The sequence below is a fragment of the Cygnus atratus genome, chromosome 1, assembly GCF_013377495.2.
Source record: "Cygnus atratus isolate AKBS03 ecotype Queensland, Australia chromosome 1, CAtr_DNAZoo_HiC_assembly, whole genome shotgun sequence".
NCBI lineage: Eukaryota > Metazoa > Chordata > Aves > Anseriformes > Anatidae > Cygnus > Cygnus atratus.
In genome coordinates this window covers 194,429,094-194,450,757 of record NC_066362.1, presented here as the reverse complement: position 1 = coordinate 194,450,757, position 21,664 = coordinate 194,429,094, and the positions used below count along the sequence as shown (strand labels likewise).

Sequence of the window (21,664 nt, the reverse complement as noted above, 5' to 3'; positions counted from 1 at the left end):
GACTCACTTGTCATCAAGCACAATGAAACACTTAAATCTGCTCAATCACATAGAGAGGAGGTTCCATATTCTTTAATCATCCTTATCATAATATTCATAATAGATGGCTCATAATGATTCCTGCTCTAACACCACTGCTTTTATAAGAGAGAATTCACCCAGGGTGAATTTGATGCCATATAACTAGAGATGACTCCACAATGTTTTTGGAATTGTATTTCAAATTGTAGCCACAGGATTCTTCAATATTGAATATAAATCCAAAGCCAGCAACAATGGTGGCACTAATCCAGGTGACAGAAGTGACTGTGGGTGACACAAATCTACATATAATCTACTATTGTATATATTAATTTTGTGTTTGAGAAGGAAGGAATTGTTCAGCATTTGTATTTAATTTGTATCCAATAGTTCATGCTCTTTCAGAGTGACAGGGAGAGAAACAATAAAGAGGAAAAAGAAAAGAAAGGAAAAAAGGAGAGGAGAGGAGAGGAGAGGAGAGGAGAGGAGAGGAGAGGAGAGGAGAGGAGAGGAGAGGAGAGGAGAGGAGAGGAGAGGAGAGGAGAGGAGAGGAGAGGAGAGGAGAGGAGAGGAGAGGAGAGGAGAGGAGAGGAAAGGAAAGGAAAGGAAAGGAAAGGAAAGGAAAGGAAAGGAAAGGAAAGGAAAGGAAAGGAAAGGAAAGGAAAGGAAAGGAAAGGAAAGGAAAGGAAAGGAAAGGAAAGGAAAGGAAAGGAAAGGAAAGGAAAGGAAAGGAGAAGAGAAGAGAAGAGAAGAGAAGAGAAGAGAAGAGAAGAGAAGAGAAGAGAAGAGAGAAAAGAAAAAAAGAAAAAAGAAAAAAGAAAAGAAAAGAAAAGAAAAGAAAAGAAAAAAGAAAAGAAAAGAAAAGAAAAGAAAAGAAAAGAAAAGAAAAGAAAAGAAAAGAAAAAGAAAAAAGAAAATGAACAGGGAAAAGGAACAGGGAAATGGAAAAGAGAAGGGGAAAGGGAAAGGGAAAGGGAAAGGGAAAGGGAAAGGGAAAGGGAAAGGGAAAGGGAAGGGGAAAGGGAAAGGGAAAGGGAAAGGGAAAGGGAAAGGGAAAGGGAAAGGAAAAAGAAAAGGAAAAGGAAAAGGAAAAGGAAAAGGAAAAGGAAAAGGAAAAGGAAAAGGAAAAGGAAAAAGGAAAAAGGAAAAAGGAAAAAGAAAAGACACTTCCCTGTACCCTTTTTTCAACTTTCAGCAACATCTGTTCATATTTAGGTTTTCCTACGGGTGCTGGGATGAGACACTGAAAGATGCTGAATCTCTTTAACATTACGCCCTTGCACAGCCAGGTAAAAATGCCAATAAAATGGACCGTTGTCTGTTATCTGATTGTCATTGAAGAACTGTGCCATTAAACAAAGTCAAATAAATGAAAATACTTATTTCTAAAGAAGGAGATGATCCTGAAATACTTCATATTCAGCAAAGAGTTTTGGTCAAAGAAAAAGATCAGAAATGTTAACAATTTGCTGTTCATATTTAAAAGTCTATTTTCTCACTTCAAGGTAAGGTGTTGAGACTAAATATAGCTTAATCCGATGAGCTGGAAGCTATATGAGATGTTTAGTTTCAGGTCTATTTAAATACTTTATTCATGTCTCGCCAATGGAAATTATTCTCCCTTCTGATTTCTCAGTTTGGTCCCCTAAATAAAAGCAAAAATTATTTACACTATCTGCTCAAGAGGTCTGAACTCTGTTCTCAGCTGTAGGCAAAGGGCTTGCACTGGAGAACGTGGCCTTCAGAGATCATGTGGTCAGTTTGCTGGAGTTATTTTCTCTTGGTTATTCATGTTGTACCATGGATCTCGGTGTTTCCTGGTCAGCCCATGCCCACAGTGTCCCTTTGGAGACCAGAGCTGCTGAGACAGCACAGCAAGGTTTCAGCTGGCAGGTATATGGAGGCAAGGATGAGTACTTGCACAGAGCTTTCAGGATATCGCTTTTAACAGCTGAGCCAGGGAGGCTGACCTCAGGTTGCTCTGGGTGAAACTCTTTCCATTTCCTTCCAGAAATGAAAGGTGACTTGGTTGACCAAAAAGCCTTAGGTTAAGCATATAACAGCTTGCATTCAGCGGAGCTGAATAGTGATCTTGGGATTTCCTAGACAGCTCCTAAGCCAGTAACAAACATTAGTAAGTCTTCCCTCTTTTTCTCGGGTTGTTAGAAAGCTGGATGAAAATGTGCAAGTGATTATGTCCTTCAGACCTCTCAAAATTGCTGCACCATCCGCAGCCTGCAATTGAGTCCCTCTCTGGTGGTCTGAGCTCTACAGAAGGGATCTGCTTTCTGAAGCGGATCGTGCTGTAAGGTCTTGTGGAACGGCAGAGGCTTTGCACACATGATATGCCTTTGCAAGCACAACTGAACCTTCCACTGGAATGATTTAAACATATGTGGGTTCCTTTTCTGGAGGGATGGACATATATAGGACATACATAAATAAATTCTTTATCCTTAGTAGTTAGCACTGCTTGCGAGAGTGGTAGAGATAATAACTTTTTTCCCTACTCTTTTTAGATTTCAGGATGTGGTGTATGATAACGCATGCTTCTGTGCGGTTGCTACAAAAATACCCTGCTGGCCGGGAGGGGGGATCTGTCTTCATTTGAGGGGGTTTTGTAGACCAAATATGGCCCAAGCCTGTTTGATAGTTCTCTCGTAAATGAAACGATGACAATCCTCTTGTGACTAGGAAACATTCCAGAGCCAGGGTGTAGGGTTACACAATGGTACAGTGTCTTGCCCCTGATTTATAATTTGAGAAGCAGATTGCGTTCAGACAGAATGCAAGTTGAACAATGAGGTTTCTAGTCCTGATCTCATTAACTGAGATTTATACCAAGAGGCTATTGTATCTTGTTCTTGTGGTTTGCCATGCCAGCAAACATTCATAAAGTTATTTAAAAAAGAAAGCTTCTGTCACACACACGGGTCAGAAAGTTCTCAGGAAAATATCTAGTCAAATATAAAGTGGTCTCAATCTGCACTTACTATGGCTTATGTTTCTGGCCTTAATAAGACTCAGCATGATTACTGGATCAAATGCCACAGTCAAGCCCATTAGATTTAAAGATTTGTGGAGACACGGCCTAAAATACTTTTTCACATATTTATGTTGGTTCACAGCTGAGTCACTCTAAGATGGCTTATTAGCTGCAAATCATATGTAATCGCTGCAAGAATTTTCTCCCTGTGCTGAAGAATCATTAGTGGGTGGAGTAACAACACCCCGAGAGCCGCTTTCCCTCCTGCAGCCCCCAGGGCTGCTGTGCTACATGAAGGGTCTCAAAGACACCGGCCCGGGGCCTGTTCTGTGCTGACAGGCACAGAAGAGGATACCCAGCACGTTAATTAATGCATCAATATTGCTGCCGGGCAGTAAGAAGGAAGCAGAGGTCCTGTTTCAGCCTCGCCGTGATAGAAAACGGAGCCGCCCAGCCCAGCCGCGTGTGCTGAGGGCGCAGCTCGAGGCCTGCAGGCCTGCTCGGCCCCTCGGCGGGACGCCCTCACAAAGCGCCACACAGAGCACCATGAACTCCAGCACGGCTCTGAGGGGATTAAAGGCCGGTATATCTGAGGGCAGGCGGCGTCAGGCTTCAAAGTGCCACCCAGCTGTCACCACCGCTTTCCATACCGCCTTGAAACAGGGGCAGGTTATCATTAGCAAGGCGCGTGACTTCGCAGCTCCGCCTGCACTCCCTGCCGCGCTGTCGCGGGTATAAATAACCACGCAGTGCCATCAGCTCACGGCCTGGATAGACACCGAGCGCTGTGGGAGCACTCCTGTAAACTACATTTTCTCAGACGCCTGATGCCCATGTTGGATGATACACTGCCCAAATACAAACTCTGTGGCCAATTTCCACATATTAAATAGCTGAGAGCAGGTGAGGAGCCAGGGCAGAAAAAACATTAGGCAAACCTTCAGATGGTAGGCAGCTCCACAGCATGGAAAACTGCTGTTAAATAGTGCACACTGCAGCAGAGAGAGGGGATCTGCCCCACCACGTGTAGTGTAACACCGCAGGGGCAGGGGAAGGTGGGTGTGAATGCAGACACCTGCACCCGTGGTATGTGCAATTTGTACAGTGAAAATAGTACACATTTCTCCCCGGTAAAGGTGCAACAGATGAGTCTTCACATGCCGAATTAACAGTGGAGATCATCCTCACATCCTGCTGTAGCTGGATCTTCCTTTTGGTCTCCTCTGCCTGAACTCTGACTACGGATCGGATGAAATAATGCAGCATCTTCTCAATAAAATCCTGCCCTCAGTCTTATAAAGAAGAGCCGCAAAGTATTTTTAGTCTTATTTTTTTAATAGATTTTGAAATTGGCTCAGGTTATCTCAGCTTCATATCATGTCCCTTAGCTCTCTGGTGAGCCCAGGGAAGTAGGAACATCTTGCTCACTTTTTGTGTGCTATTCGTTGTTTTGCAAGCTTTTTCCAGAAGAGCAGACTGTACTGCAATCGCAGCTTTTCTATCTTGCTAACGACTTGTCACTGAATGCCAGACAGCCCAAATATGGACTAATCAGGATAGTAATGCGTGACATTTTCTAGGCAATATGTGAATGATAAGCTTTTACTAACTTAGACTGTCTTCAGCTTAATCTGTACATTTTTTTCTTTGGCTGAATGTTTGGTGTTAAGTGACAAAAAAATGTGAACTCTTCCTTCTTTTCTTTCTTTTATTTTTATTTTTTTTCTCCCAAATGTATTAATTACTCTTTATCTCTTTACTTCCCATAAATCATATTTCCCATCAAGGAAGTTCTCCTTTATAAGTTTCCTATCCAAGTGCAGCTGATTTCCAGTATTTTATGCCTCCATTAGTACAAAAAGCTGGAAGAGACAATACAGAGTTTCCTCCAGCTACTAAATACTAAAGTTCTGTCACAGTTCAATGATCTAACAAGGCAATCCTTAAAGCAATGAATAATTTGTTAAACCTTTGCAATCCAAACCCCAAAGTTTTCAACTGCAGCTCTGTGTTTCCCTTCTTGGAAAGCCCTGCCTCTGAAAACTGCACTTTTTGTGTTTCTGAGGACCTAGGTCTAGAGTGAGAAAAGCAGGGGGATGCTATGCAAAAGCTTCTGGCTGCAGATTTGGAATCAAGCCTTGGACCTAGGACTGATGCCCAAACAGTCTGTTAACCCAAGGCATTTCTGTGCTTGGGCGGGAGCCAAACTTTGGGCACAGGTTTGGCACTGGACCATTGTCCTGACCTTACTTATCCTCTTAGACATGTGCATGTCACTCTGAATGTTCCCACAGGTTAATATCCCTCAGAGAACTACGTGATTACCCCAGGCTTCTAGTCACTCTATAGACACAAACAGTCACAGTGGTTGTGCTGTCTCCTCACAGATATTATCTGAGTGAATTAGGACATCGAAGAGGAATATAAAAGACTTCTCCAACCTTGTTGAGGTTAAGTGCTACTCTATACAGCTGCCTCCAGAGTATTCATTTGCCATGGTCCAACTGCAGGGATCAGGTTTCTCTCAGTGCTGTTGAACCCCTGTTAGGTCCCTTAATTGCCAGCTCTGGTAATTCATGTTGAGCCACTTAAGGACCTGCAGCCCTCATCTGTCCATCCTCCCCATCCCAGGAGATTTGCATCCCGCTGGCAGGGCATGCAGCCATCTGTGCTCGGCTCCACGTCACGGCCCAGAACAGGGCACCTTGGGGCCCTGACTCACAAGGCTTCTCATGGATAGCACTGGAAATAAAAACATAGTATCTTAGCAGTGCTGTCTGCCAAGCCATCCCCAAGTGATATTAGACAGTGGACATTAAAAAATGAGGTAACTAGATAAAAAAACATATGCCTGCAAAAGGGAGCTGCCCTGTCTGCTCACAATACCCACCCGCCTCCCCTCTTTCCAGGGACCCAGTAGATGTCCCATCCTCTTTCTGGCCTCCAGTGCATGACAGCAAAGGAGAGGAGGTAGCACTGTGATGGACATAGCAACAACTTCCAACAGGAAAACTGCACCTGGCACTGCACATCAAAACTGTGGCTACACAGACATATAGATGGTGTCCACATGGGTGAATATCTTCAGGATTTCTGACTGTCGTTAAAAGAAGCTTGTTTTATTTTCAGTGTAGGCCTATTCCTTCCATTTTGAGAGTGGCTCATTTCCATTCATCCAATACAAAAAGAAACATTGCAACAAGTTTGAAGTTGTTCCACTTCTCCCAGTCATGAGGCACCAGAGACCTCATACAGAAGAACCCCCCCCCCCCCCCATACTTTCAGTCCAGCACCAGAACAGCATGAGGAAATGCCGGTATCAGCTCCCTGCAGAAGGGCTCATGGGTATATTGTCTCAGGTCCTATGTGGGCTCGGTTATTCCAACAAGAACAGTAAATACTAAGATGCTTTCTTTCATCTCTGCTTGCAAGTGACAGTTTTGGCTTGTAGCATTTATACTAACAGGCTGCTCCAACAAAGGACATTTCTGATTCCTTATTCTTCATGTCAAAGATTCTTAAAAGAAACTATGCACAGGACCATGTCCCTTGCTTTTAGAAAAGAGGAAGGAGATTACTGGGAGGCATTAAATCCAAATAGGCATTTGTTAAGTATGATTATATTCTAGAACAAATCATGTATAATAGATCAGATGCCATTTGGGGAGTAAGATACTGCTAGCAACTCAGAATGCTGTTAACTCAGAATGTGTTCATCACAGATTCCCAAAATGTTGGGAATCTAAGTACACCACAGGGAGGGGGACCATTATAAAAACTATTTTGCAACATTCTTGTAACATATATATATGTAATGAGTATTAGAGCATATATACTATACTGTATACATACGATTATATTATTATATGCTGCTAATAATGCTATTACATACTTATTTTTTTTATTGGTGTCCTCTACAAAATGAGAAGCCAAAAAAAAAAAACACAAAAAAACCTGAGTTTTGTGGGTCTGGTTTGCTGCATAGAACTAGGCATATAGAAAATACAGGAGGAGATTTCTTTTGAAAGTAATAGCTAGAAGATTCTGAAGAAAAATGACACTAGCCCTTGCAGAATACTTTTTTTTAGGTTTTTGTGTTATTGACAAAAATCCAAACTCAAGACAAATATGTTACCATGAAATCATTAAAAGAAGTGTGTTTTCCTTTCCTTTCCTTTCCTTTCCTTTCCTTTCCTTTCCTTTCCTTTCCTTTCCTTTCCTTTCCTTTCCTTTCCTTTCCTTTCCTTTCCTTTCCTTTCCTTTCCTTTCCTTTCCTTTCCCTTTTTCCTAAGCAGAGAAGATGAAATAAGGTATTCAACATACTGAAAGGAATAATTTTTGGACAATGTTATAATAGTCCAAGGCTTTAAAAGGTAGTTTCAGAAGTGTGTACTGACCCCTGATAGGACTAGAAGTTCCCATTTATTTTAATGGAAATCGGGTGTTCATGTGTTTCTGAAAGATTTTTAAAATCTCAGGTATGATTTATAAACCAAGTACAAACACAGTACCTGAAGAGCACCTTTCCTCCGAAGGAGCAATAAATGTACAGAGCAGACTGCAGCAGATCAAGGTGAATCCAGTGGAAATGCATAGTTCAGTTCCTGAATACCAACGTGTAAATCCTTTCCAGAAGTCATATAGAAGAGACTTTAAAAATAAAATAATTCTTAAAACTATAAAGATTTTCCCTGCCTCCATGGGTCAAAATTCTCCTTCCGTGGTTCGCAGCTGCCAGCCCCGTTACCCTTCCCCTGAGAGCTTACTACAAACACATAACTTTGGGGAACAGCCCTTAAAGCCCTGCACAGTCCTGTCAATTTAGCTTGGCACCGTGTGCAACATCTGGCCCATAATTAATACAGCACTTTAAGATCCTCCAGGAACTATTAAACTCAAGGTATATTAAACTTAATGAGTCTAAAAGTTACACTTTTTATTTTTTTTCCTGTGGAAGAGAAAAGCTGAAGGGTTAAGGATGATGAAGTTATTAACATATTTTAAAAAGCAGGAGTACCATGTTTCACATCTCTTCCTGCTCCTCAGAGCTCTTTTTTCCTTAATAAGAAGTCCTTGCACATCAGCATGCCGGGTATCAGATGGCCCTTTTGTGCTTATTCATTTCCCATAAAGAACATTACTACCGTGGCTGCTCTTGTTTCCTTTGGCAGCTGAGCAGCTGGAGGTTTCACATGCAGTAAATCCGCAGCCGTAGCAGAGGCATAGTCCCACCAGGTCCATGGCCACCATGTTTGCCGTGTGCTGAGGAAGTCCCCAAGCTGCCCCCAAGGCCACCATGTGTCACCTGCACCCCTCTGGGCCCTGCACCCCTGCCTTCTGCTGCCTGGCCACCGTGCGGAGACGGGACGCCAGCTGAAAGCTGCCCCTTGGTGTCCTGTGTATAGATGTATTTAGAAAGTTGGAAGAAGATGTTAAAAAATAAATGTACGGTACCAATGTAGACCGAGGAATTAGAAGTTTCATATGTCTCCTCTAGATGTGTAGAAATTGAGTGGGAGATGATTGCCCTGCTTCCTTTATAAATACTACAGAGAAATAAGCACTTTTAAGGCACAATTAATCTGCCCCTAAGGTATGTATCTAAAATAGGTCAGAGGAATCAGTCCCTAACACTGCCTATTTGTTTCTAATGACTTAAAAGAGAGCTTAGAGGCTAGCTCAGGTATAAGTGCTACGTAGTCCTTTGGAGGTAGATGGTATGAATGCCCTTGTAGGCAGACCCAGGAGAGGCCTACTGACTTCTCTTCACTTTTTCCCTTGGCATACTTTTTTCTTATTGTTTGGTGGTGGTGTTTTGTTGGTTTGGTTTGGTTAATTTTTGGTCATTTTGGGGGGGTATGTTTGTGTGTTTTTATGTTTTCCCACTAAATCTCAAACCTAGATTACTGAATTTAGCTACAAACAGATGATAACATGAGAACTTGACTATCACCAGTACACCCTGTGGCATATCCTGGCCGAACTGGTCATGTGTCTGTAGATGCAACTTTCTTCACTTGCAATGAATTCTCCTTTATCCAAATAACCAAAGATTTGTGCTTCCACAAATAAATGAAACATGTGCTTCCAAACCTAAACTGAGGACATCTGAAATCTCTGCATCCTAATTCTTAAAGTGTCTGGTGCCACTGGTACACTTGGTGTAGAGATGCTGGGCTGACTCTGTGTAGATCAGCTTGCTTATAGCTCCGTCACTAAATAAAATGGACCAGAGCCAATTCCCTGGCTCCAAAAGCAAGTGCCTTGTTACTTCTTGCAGCAACACAGCTAAGCTCTCCTTCCATCTAGAGCAGAGTGCTTTGTTCACAATGCAATTGGGAAGAGTCCCAGGACTGTGGTAGGCCCTGAGCTGGGCTTGGACATTGTCAGGGAGAGTGCTACCTGGCGCAGACCTGTGCTGCCTGTTAAACTGCATGGACCACCAACAGCTCAGTGCCTAAACTCATCCCCTGTGTTCCTACATGTAGCTTCCTACAGCAGAGTAGCTACAGAGGAGGTTTAAGAGTCTAATAAAACACATTGGCACATAGTGTCGTGTGAATGTGGATTATGGTTTCCATCAGACCATATATATCCCTATACCTAGGACCTAGTTTTAATTTCCACAAAGATAATCTGGCTATGGGCATTGGATAGATGGCTGTGTTTTTAATATTGTCTCGCATTGTGAACATATCAAGGAAAGATAATACACTGCTGTAGCATGCTCAATATTAAACTGGAGTGGGGTTTTAATATTACACCTTCCTGGTCTCTAGACTCATTCTTTCAAGGCACAATCTTCATTGTTATCCAAGTAAGTTTCTCAATTCCAATCTGACCAACTCCACTATAAAAGTTTGAGTTACTCCAAATGGAAGATTTAAGACAGGGAAAAAAGCTATTTCAAATTTAGTACACAAAAGATACACCTCTACTGTCTTGCTGGGTTGTGCTAGAGTTTTGTCAGCTCTTCTCTCCTGAATGTCCACGCTGCCTAAGTGTTAGCTCACCCTCGAGCTAACTCAGCAAGCTCAGAAGTCTCTGGGTTGGGAAGAACTCGGCGGAGCCCAAGAGACGTGTGCCAGTGTCCCACCCCCACACTGCAGGAAGGTGCAGCATGAATCTGACTCATGTCAGATTTGGCTTCTCCCAGACTAACCGGTCTTTCAGCAGGCCCCTCCATGGCCTCATGTCCTAAGCCACCCTTGGTGTTGCACAACAAAAAGACATATCTGGCAGGCTGCAAAGCAGCTTCCCAACAGCAGCCCAGGGCAACATCTTAAAAGGACCATGCCCAAATCAATGGGTCCATTGTCAGGAAGATTTCTTAGCAGCAGTTTAAAATTATTCTGAGTGCTATAGTACCAGATAGTTTCATACTAGCTGAAGAGCAGTGATGGTTCTATTTCATATCTACGTATGTGTATATTGATATGTATATACGTATGAGTTTTGTCTCCCATGTGTGTATGTTTGTGTGCATGCATACATGCAGGAGGGGTAACCAGCCCTTGGGTGCAGCCAGGCATTACTGCTTTGGCTGTACCAAGATACGTTGTGATCCTTGTAAGAAGTGCTGCAGTGGAGTTCATCATGATCCGTGACTGCTCTGACCATAATCTTGAGAAGCAGGTCTCGGTTTTGCTTCTCTACACATGAATATTACTGAGAATACCAGGGAGGAACCCTCTTTCTAGGCTGTGACACTTACTCCTATAGAGTCATAATATGTCTTCTAATGCGTTCATCATCACTGTTAGCCTGGTGACTTGTTTTTAAGTTTTCACAGCAACTGGATTTTTTTTATTATTTTTCTTTAGGGCATATCTAAACAAACAAAGAACAAGGAATGAGCTCAGACATTCACACTTATTGTTGTATTGCTTAATTCTTAGTGCTCTCCTTTACTCTGTTGTGGGCCGCTCCAGTTTTCAATAAAAGTCAGTTCTAGAGGGAGTTGACCTTGCAGAGTGGGGATGCAAAGCCAGACAGCGCTATTCAGCCCCAAGGCTTGAATCAACTCAGCAGTATAAACACAGCCAACAGTCTGTATGTTCAATGAGATGAAAAGGAGCAAACAATCCCTATTCCATTTAATGCCAATTTAGGGCTCTTAACACCGCCTTCCCCACAAATCACGGTGTTGTATTGTCTAGCTAAGAGCTTTTGTCGGGTGATAGGACGAGAGTTTGAGAAATCTGTCGGTTCTGATAATGTTGCGAGGAGAGTACAGGTTTACAATCAATGCTTCACTAAGAGGTATTTAACATGTTGATTTTGGTAAAATAAGAATCTGGAATAAGGAGGACACTTAAAATAAACAGGATCCTAGGAAGTGCGTTCGCTTTATGTTTATTTTTCCCCAGAGGGAAAGAGGTAGAGCTTGCCAACCTTTTAAGTTGCTTGCTAACTGCATAATGAATGGGGATAAGTTAACTTTGACTATGTTTTCAATTTCCTCAGTGAACCAGATGCCAATGCATTTGACGTATTTCTGTCAACATTTGAATATAAAAGCCTCCTTACACACCTTAAAAGATCTTCAGTTCTTCCAACTTAATCAAGTTTATCTTATAGCCAGATGATTTGACAGAATTACAGTTCACAGGATATTTGGAACCACTGATCTAATTTAAGACAAACATGAGGATGTGAATACATGGCTATAATAATTGCTTCCTGAGACCCCTTTTTTATTCCTGGAATACTTTGCTATTCCCTTATTAACTCTGAATGTGTGTTCTAAATCTAACCTGAAAAACTGTGTTCTTAAAAATTATGTCTGAAGATTGAAAATCCAGTTATCCACCAAGAGTGATATATCTACATCTGAAGATATTCACGTATGAATAGTATGTAAAGCTCCAGTCCTTCTGCTGTTGAATTAAAAGGCAGAACTCCAACAACTGTAGTGGCAATAGCATCTGAAACACTTTCAGGAACCTGAAATTGAGAAGAGAAAGTGTTAGCAAGGAAAAAAAAAAAAGAAAAAAAAAGAGAGAAGAAACAAAAAAAGAAAGAAAAAAAAAGAGAGAGAGAGAAAGAAAAAAGAAGGCCACATTAGAACAAACAAAAAATCCCATAATAATAAAACTTATTTATGAATTAACTTAAATTTACTTTTCAAGACAAAAAAAAAAAAAAAAAAAAAGAGACCTTACAGCCAACTCCAGACTTGTCAGGCATAAGTTCTGTTAGAAAAGTGCTTTGGAAAAATCTTTGTATCTTTGTGCTTACAGACTACTGAAATGCTTGTTTGCCTTTCAAGCTCTCTAGAAAATCAAATAATGTTTTCTGAAACATTTGGACATCTCCTGATATAATTATAAAGCATCGAATTGTGTACCATTCTGAATACATTTAAAAGATAATTTTGTGAGCTCTAAAGGAAGGTATGGGTTTATTAAGAGCACCATAGCCTTTCCCTACTTCATAGAATCACAGAATCATAGATTGGCTTGGGTTGGAAGGGACCTTAATGACCATCTAATTCTACCCCCCCTGCCATGGGCAGGGACACCTCCCACCAGACCAGGTTGCCCAAAGCCCCATCCAGCCTGGCCTTGAACACCCCCAGGGATGGGGCATCCACAGCTTCTCTGGGCAACCTGTGCCAGGGCCTCACCACCCTCTGAGTGAAGAATTTCCTCCCTACCTATCTAAATCTTCCCTCTTTCAGTTTAAAACCACTCCCCCTTGTCCTATCATTATCTGCCCAAGTAACAAGTTGCTCTCCATCTTTTTAGCAGGCCCCCTTTAAGTATTAAAAGGCTGCAATGAGTCTCCCCAGAGCCTTTTCTTCAGGCTGAACATCCCCAGCTCTCTCAGTCTCTCTTCTTAGGAGAGGTGCTACTCTCAGCAAGAAGTATTTGTTGTGTCTTGCTTACAGGCTTGAAAACCCTTAACACCCCTTCTTCAGATTACAAAGTATTTTACTGTATGCACATGCCTAGAACAACCAGTCTATTTTTGGCAAGGATCTCTGGGTCTATTGTTGTATAAATAATTTTTCCAAATGTTTCTTCCCTGATCCATTTTTTCTTCTAAAATGGTTTTAATACCCAAACATTTACCACTGTAGTCTAAATATTCCTCAGATGAACTACAACATGATTAGGAAGACAACTGAAACTTCAGAGAAAATGGCAACGATCCTCTGGGAGCCAGACTGGGCACAGTAAATCACACATCCTTCAGAAGGAAAAGGCATCACATCCTTCTGTCGGGACTTCTGATTTTGATAAGTTTGTACGTTGAAACCTTTATCGATCACTTCTCAGCTTACCCTTTAGCAAGCAGAATTTTATTTCAGAAACTGAAATACAGAAAATACTATAATTGAAAGTAAAATGTTGCCACTTCCCTTTTGGACTTGTTCCTAAGAAATAAAACCAGATTGTCTATTCTTCACCATGTCAGCTGAACAGGAAGAACAATCCTGTCTTTTTTGCAGGGGATGGAACTGATTGGTTTTCATCAATTTGCATACTTTCTGGCTCATTTTTTCTTGTTATTATTCCAATTAGAAGAAATACATTCTTGGAAAAACTTTAAGACAGCATCTGCATATCATTTTATTCAAATGATACTGTGCAGAATAAGAAACATGGGAGACTCTTACCTAGCCTGTGTCTTAGAAGGAGTATGTCATTTCCTCACCGAGACAGTAGTGCTTTAGTATCTGAGCCATAATCACTTGTTTGGAAGGCTAAGAGGAAGCTCATTTCTTTTATACTTGTCCTTTCAGAATGGAGTCAAAGGGAGGGGATTGATGCTGACACACTAACTGCACAGTATTATTTGAAAGACATGAGGAATGAAAGGAGAGGAAAACACCAGGTGGGGAAAACAATACAAGGACACATTTTAGAAGAATTCATGCACCTGTGTAATATATTATCCTGGTATAATTACTGTGGATTTGCAGCCTTTCTGCTCATTTGTTTTACACGTGGAAATTTATTCTCACCAGATAAATTACTGAAGCAAACCAGTGTACGTATCTTCTTATGTAGTTGGCATCTGTAGTCAAAGTGGTGAGCTCTCTCATTTGTTTCCTTTCCAGAGGACATGCACAAGATTTAGGCCACACAATTCACATCTGTAAGCCAGAGGTCCACACTCTTCTTGCAGACTTGGACCTGGGTCTGGGGAGAGGAACTGTTTCATTCAGCATGGTTTCTGAGGCATACTAAGATCGTGAGACCACTAACACTGCACAGAAAATCAAACAGCAGCTTAGAATAGAAAATAGAGAAGAAAAACACCAATTGATCCAGGAGGAGGAGTTTGTAAAGAGAATTAACCTCATGATTCCTGGAAGTCCAACTGAAATGGTTACCTTTTTTTCCTTTTTTTTTTTTTTTTTTAATTTTTTCCAAAATGCACAATCCTTAGAATGTTTTTTTCTTTTTTTTCCTTTTGGTAGAAAGTACAGAAATGTCAAGTTTTTGTTCAAACTGGTTGATAGTTCTGTGTTAACAACACCAGTGTTTCCTACATTGACCCTATACTTGTTGACTTCAGGCTGTGCTGCCCTAACGCATCCAAAACAGACATCCTTGAAAGGCTACCCTCACTCTTCAATTAGTCCTGATTGCTATAGCCTGTCTCTTAGGCTGAGTAGAATGACAAGCATCTTTTCCTTCAGACATTTACATGGGTGCCAGTCTGTTCCCAGGTGTTTATTATCCCTAGATCCTTGGACATGTTTTTCTGTCCTAGGGTTGAATTTGCAGAGGTGACCAAGGACAGTCCCAGCGCCTGATGGAACTCCTTATCACCAGTTCTCTGGCAGAATCTCAATCTCAAATTGAGCAGAGCGAATTGCATGAAACATCTCTCTTCCTCTGCCTTTTACAGTACAGGAGGTGCTGGCATTATGTCTAGAAATAAATGTCTTGGTTGATAGTCTATTGGCTGCTGCAGAAGTCATAATTGTGGAGGAAAACAGCAAAGCGATTGGAAAATTTCAAAAGAAGAAAGATTTCCCCTCCCTCCAAATGAATTTTTGTTGTTGTTGTATTTTCTTTCTTTCTCTGGACAAGCCTACAACAACCTCAGGCTTGACTTTATGGAACAGTTAAATACCTGTCTTATACGTAAACACTTATCAGGATCCATGGCACAGACTGTCCTCTTTTATGTGACTTTCTGAGCCTGCTTCAGTAAGCACTCCCAGAGCTGTCCCACTAGACAGAATCCTGCACAAACCAAGAGAGCCAGCGTCTGCATTACCCTTTCATCCCTGTGGATGAAAGCTGGACTTTACCCATGGGGGAAATATATATCCATACATCCCCTTTGATAACTTCCAGATCAGAGGGCAGTATAGCACCGACCTGTGTTAGCCTCACTGTTGAAATTGTCTCTTTTGTGTAGAAATGTAATACTGGTTGGGCTGAAGAGCGTAACAATGAATCTAGAGTTACTGGAGGGAGACTTCAATTCAAGGGCACGTCTCAGTTCTCTTAATTCACATGGAACCTCTCCTTTTGTCATATGCTGTTTCCTTTTGGCAAGTTTAGGTAGCTTTTTGCTTAGAGTGGTTTTCTCTGGGGGAGGATCTCTTCGCATTTTGCGGTGGTAGACCAGACATGTAACCAAGAATCTGGATCTTGATAGGCATCTCAGCCCAACAACGCTACCTTCTATGTCCTTTGTGGATCTAGTGTTAAATTACTTGCTTAAATTGCAGTAGAAACTTTGTGGTCACATTGGAAACTGACTTCAGTTTTCCAAAGCCCAGAAGATGCAATCCATAGTGGAGACTGTCTTTCCCTCCCCTTTCTAAGAAGAATAGAATAGATTTCCTTACACCATCAGAAACAATAGGAAGAAACAAATCTGCATAGGAATTTAGACTAAAAAAATTAAAATAAAACCCCACACATAAGGCATTTCACAAAGGTCAGAGAACAAATATGGCAGTTCAGCAAAGACCTCACCATTTTAGTAAACAGAACTGAAAACAGAGCAGATTCTCCACCCTCTCAGTCTGTTTGAGGGTTTCGATTGCCAGCCTCTCAGATGGCCTAGGTTAAGATTCATGATTATGCAATGAAGGATGCTTGTCAGACTGAATGGACGATGACATTTGGGTACCTTATTTTACACTGCTTTATAAACTTTGTTTAAACAGTATAAACAGTAGACAAAGGAAACTGGATTTTGCAATAAAAGCTATTTTTATGAAAGCAAAACAGTCACATGACCTCTTACCCAGCTTTTAAAAGAGCAATAGAACTTGCTTTGCCTGCCAGCCCTGAAAAAGGCTGAATTTAATGTCAAAGACAGAGGTCTTGTTAGGCAACAGTGTTACATTCCAAATCTTACATGTTTATAGCTTCCCCTATTGCCATAACCCCACCCTCTCAACGAGAAAAAAAAAATGCAGTCAGGCTTAACCCTTCATAGCTTTTGACTTTTACTGAGACCACCCTGATTTTTCACGAGGTAATTTTTTCAAAGCAAAGTATATTGATGAGTAGCTTGCATACATGAGATGCATGTGTAAACACTGAGCTCACATGCGCTGCAGGAGAGAATTCAAGGTCTCTGCAGGTACTAAGCATGCTGATTTCAAACCATCCATGTCAAGCTACGCTGAGATTTGTCACTGACTTACCCCTGTCAGTGTAAAAGCAATACTGCAGGCAAGCCCTCGCTTGTTGTTTGCTAATTTCAGCACACACAGATTTCTTCTAAGTCGCCCTAAATATATATATATATTGTAAACATGTCCTGCTGGAAAACCACACGCATTTTCCTTTTGAAATGAAGCTTTTCTTTTCCCTGCTGAAACCTTTTATAATCTCCTCAAATGTGGTATCACACCTTGTTAACCCCTCAGTACTCGCTGAATTTTGGATATGATAATCCAGGAATGGAACCCCTGGAAAACCCCATTCAACAAGAAGGAAAGCCAAGGAATATCAACGTGAATGATGTAACAAACTAAGTGTCAAAATAAATAGAGTACCTCAATTTTAATTCAGTAGTCAAACATAAAAAATGCAAAAAGAATCATTTTAAATAGTGATATTGTATATAGCCCTTTTCAGAGGAGAAAAAAAATGGTGAAAAAGATAGTGGTGATATTTCTCCTCGATATTTTTAATGAAAGTCAACAACTGTGTGACTTCGTTATGTATAGTGAAGAAGCTGTAAAACATGAATGGTGTGGCACAGAAAGCAGCATAGGGTGCAAAGCTTCCTGAGGGCGAGTGGGAGGAGAGGAAACAAAGTAGCTCAAGGCTGGGTAGGATGATGTGCCAACAGTGGGAGGGAGGAAGGGCAGGAGCACAGGAACTGGGATCCTGGAGATAGCTGTCATTCGCTCGTAGGTATGGGGGAGTGGGGCTAAGCTGGGATGTGCAAAACACTGTTGGGGAAGATAATAGATAACAGTCTCAGATCCTTTATCAAGAAAGAGCATAGGCGGAGAATAAGTTGCACGGAGCTGGGAGGGAGATTAAATGCATTCGCAATAGGAGGGACAGGCACGTTTTTTCAATCACTCAGCCAGCACCTCCACAGCTGGAGCTCATCCCTGAACCCTTACTTTAGGGGCATGTTAGGTAGATGTATACATGTAACATGTACAGTAGGTATCCATGCCATCACACTCATATTCATATCATATTCAAGACAGTTGAAGTATGGAGTTTGGGATGCTTTTTAGCTCACAGTTTGGTAGATGTTTCGTCAGCTGAGTAAGTCCGTAAACTCTAAGGGCAGCACTGACTTGGGACTCAATTCAGCTGCCTACACATGGGCACCTAGTTCCGCCTGAGACAAAGCAGAGCTTCCCTCTAAGGAGCTGGCAGATATATCATTACTTGGAGTAGACACAGCCTCTAGCTGCCATTCCAGAAAATCAGAAAAGGAATATCTAGGGCAATCTGAAAGATACCTTGGGCATCTGAAACGCCTCTCTATGCAATTAAATTGAGATCTTGATCTCTCCTGATGATAACGGAAGCTTTGCTGGCCTGTAAGTGCTTACAAGTAGACACCTCAAATTACATCTCCAAAGCCGAAACACACCTCCAGGTCTTAGCTCTCATCTCTAGACCCAGTGCCGTTTGAAATGCCCACCCAACCTCCAGTCACCAGAATGGAGGAGCACAGTTGTCCCCTAGGTCTTGTGTCGTATCTGACAGCCCATTGGAGATGTTCCAATCCCTTGAGGGATCAAGCAACTGAGTCAAGCCTCCAGCATCTAGAACTTCGGTAACTCCTACAAATACCCTGATCACTGCCCAGAGAAATGCAGCACATCCCATAGCCTGGTACTGCTGTCTTCATGCAGGTAGAAAGGAGATGAAATGTTACACTTTTAAAAGTATGGAAAACTTGTTAACAATGTAGAGACATGTTTTCAGCAGGAATGATGTGAGTATCAGAAATCAATCAGATTAAAAGCATATCCACAGGCAAAATATAATTCTTAATATATCTGTAAAAACTGCTGGGTGACCAACAAAATGCCCCGCAGTATGGCTACACAGTTACTACCCTGTTTACAAATACTAAAAAATAAACAAACCAACAAAGAAAAAAAAAATAGGATCAATAAGACGAGTTTGAAATAGTATTGCTGAAGAATTTTCATGTTTAAATCCAAGATTACTTCAATATTTCATATTAGCCAAGCAGTCACTGAATCAAAGTAATAAGGTCTTTGGCACTTGGACAGGCCCCAGAGTTGCCCCCTCCCTGATAAGTGCCCTAATCAAGAAGTTATAGAGACAAATTCAGGTTTGTTTTCTCTAACTACCATAGTAAAATGTTATTTTCTACATGGAGAAATGGTTTCTGAGATACAATTACCCAGATCCATTGTAAGCCTTTGTATGTAAACTGTGACTGAAAACTTCGTGTGTGAGCTGTGTGTTCTTGGCTTGCGTTCCTAGAAGAAAGGGGTACTGGATGAATTTGGAACTGGGCATCCCAGTTCCTACTTGTGCATATGAACAACTCTTATATTGCTCGAAAAGCGGAACAGCAGCTCAGTAACCCTTTTCTTTTCTGGTGGTTTAAAAGAAACTGTAACCTGTATCTGATTTTAAAAAGTGTGTTTAGAAACCAGCCTTCAAGGAAGAGCTTTAAGGCAGTGAATCTCCAGGGGAGTATGTAAATTGTAAAGGGGAGATGAGATGAGAGTGTCTGATCTTTTTTGTTTCCTCCTTTGTCTGAGGAATCTTCTCTTCCTTGAATGGGCCTGGATGGTGTCACACACACTGCGTTGGGTTTCCTGGGCCTCACTCTAATTCTTATTACACATCTCCAGGCATCTCATATTTCTTTTTCAGTGACCAAAGAAAATTTAGGCATTGCATTGCTTGTTGCTTTGATGCCTACACTCATTTTTGGTATTTAGCCTCACATGTTTTCTTTTACTACTTATCTCTAAACACTTTTTATGATGCAAACTGTAAATTTTCTATTTTGGGACTGCTTTTTGAATTAACCTTCATAAAAGGCTGCAGTGCATATATAAAGCAATATATCACAAGTTCTCTGGAAGCAGAGGTTATTAATGTAACAGTCTCTTGATTAAACTAAAACAGGCAACACGGACAAATCTAGCATAAACACAACCATCTTTTCACCCTGTCCTGTGTGTCAGGGTGATGAGACTGGGCTACTCTGTAAAGGGGGATGAGCTGAGAGCTGCAGGTGATGGCAAAGCCAGCAGGGCAGAGAGTTTCCTGGCACTGCCCAGTCCCACAGACCCCAGCCAGAACAGCAAAGCAGGTCCAGTGGCAGTGACCAGATTCAACCTCATCAAGTCTGTAGTGACAAGACAGGTTGAGTTTGAGGTCAGGCTCAGGATGGGTGAGGTTCACAGCCACACAGGCATGCCATCCACACAGATCCAGAAAGGAGCAAGGGCAAGAGCTAGGGCTGATACGGAGTTCCCAAACCAAGAGGACCAGGCTCCCATCGAGGCACCTCACAGCTCTTGCAGCTGTCTGACCCAAGGTTACTGCAGAACTGGCCTAGAATGAAGGCAGGCACACTGCTGGGGAAAAGTGTATTGCCAAGTTGCTCTGAGGTTGCTCTGCACCTCACTTGGGGCCCTGACACTATGACCTAAAAATAAGTTTGCTAGGACAGGGGACACGACACCAACCCCAGTAGCTGAGGCAGTTAGGAGCTGTGAGCTTGGACCTTCCCATACTGAAAAATGCTAAAATGCAGATCTCCCTTTTTCTGGGTGAGAGCTGTAGTCACATTGTATGAAGGTGGCCACTTGGAGCTCTTTGGTTGTGTTTTGAAAGAAAACCTGTGGCATTTATCTGCAAGCAGAGGTGTTGGTGTCTGCCTTCCTCAGCTTGGCTCTGAAGAGGACAGGGACTCCTGCCTTGCACCTTTGCATTACTGAAGGGCAGAAGTTGGTGTGAAGGTGGAGCAAATGGGGAGTTCAGACATGTCATTGCCTTTCCTATTTGCTAGGTTATTGGTAATTTTAATTAGCTTCCATGATATTAAGCCCTTTCTCTTCTGTCTGTCTCATGGACTTGTGAGTCTGGTGTTTTTATCAGTCCAAGTACCTAGAGATGGATGTTGATATCCTGTAAGTCTTTCGCTGATGCTGGAAGTCACCGTCATACATAGTGCTTCCTATTCTGACCACAGTACAAACAAGATGCAGGATCTAGACCATAACTTACTCTCAGTCAGACACTTCCCGTGTCCAGTTTTGCGCGCACACACACACACACACACATACACACAGTACAAAAGAGACATGGACATACTGGAGAGAGTCCAAGGGAGGGCCACCTAGATAATGAAGGCACTGCAGCACCTTTTCTGAGGGGAGGCTGAGAGAGCTGGGACTGTTCAGCCTAAAGAAGAAAAAGCAGAGGGAGGATCTCATTAATGTCTACAAATACCTGAAAGGAGAGTGCAAAGAGGTCAAAGCCAGGCTGTTTTCAGTGGTGTCCAGTGCCAGAACAAGAGGCAATGGGCACAAACTGGAACACAAGAGGTTCTGTCTGAGCACCAGGCAGCTCTTCTGTGCTGTGTGGGTGTGGGAGCACTGGCACACGTTGCCCAGAGAGGTTGTGGAGTCTCCTCCTTGGAGATCTTCAAAAGCTGTCTTTACACAGTGCCAAGCAAGCTGCTTTAGATGTCTCTGCTTGAGCAGGCAGTTTGACCAGATGGCCTTCAAAGGTCCCTTCCAACCTTAACCATTGTGTGATTCAGTGATTTTAATACTGGAAAGACTTACTTCTTTCACAAATGTATGCTGATAATTATCCCTTTCCTCCTCTCTTTCACTAGTTTGTGCAGATTAACTATCCCTCAGAGATGTTGAAGACTTCTGCCAGCAGGGCAGGAGGAGCTGCTGCTCGGGTTCTTTCCTGCCTCCCTGCCTGGAACCAGCTGCTGATCCGCCAACAGCCGACCTTTGCCTCAAAGACTGATGCACTTTGCAAAGGTGCAACAGGGCTGGTCCTCTGTAATTTGATTTTTGTTTGCCATGGAAAGGCTGGTTTGTTTGCTTTGCACTTAAAGGCCATGGTTTATTCAGGACTGTAAAACTCTTCAAAATCATGTGTAAGTAAATACGTGAAAAACAAACAATACTGAAAATAGGTCTGGCAAAGAACGAGGCACTACTCTTGCTTAATAATATAT

General features: G+C 42.0%; 1 long non-coding RNA gene across 1 annotated transcript; it reads right to left on the bottom strand.

The window, feature by feature from the left end:
* Positions 1 to 10,932: 10,932 nt before the first annotated feature.
* Positions 10,933 to 20,868, bottom strand: LOC118246001 (uncharacterized). The gene is made up of 3 exons (XR_004778056.2): positions 20,779 to 20,868; positions 13,980 to 14,157; positions 10,933 to 11,953 (listed from the first exon to the last, which is right to left on the bottom strand). It is a non-coding gene; the product is annotated as an uncharacterized LOC118246001 (long non-coding RNA).
* Positions 20,869 to 21,664: the final 796 nt, after the last annotated feature.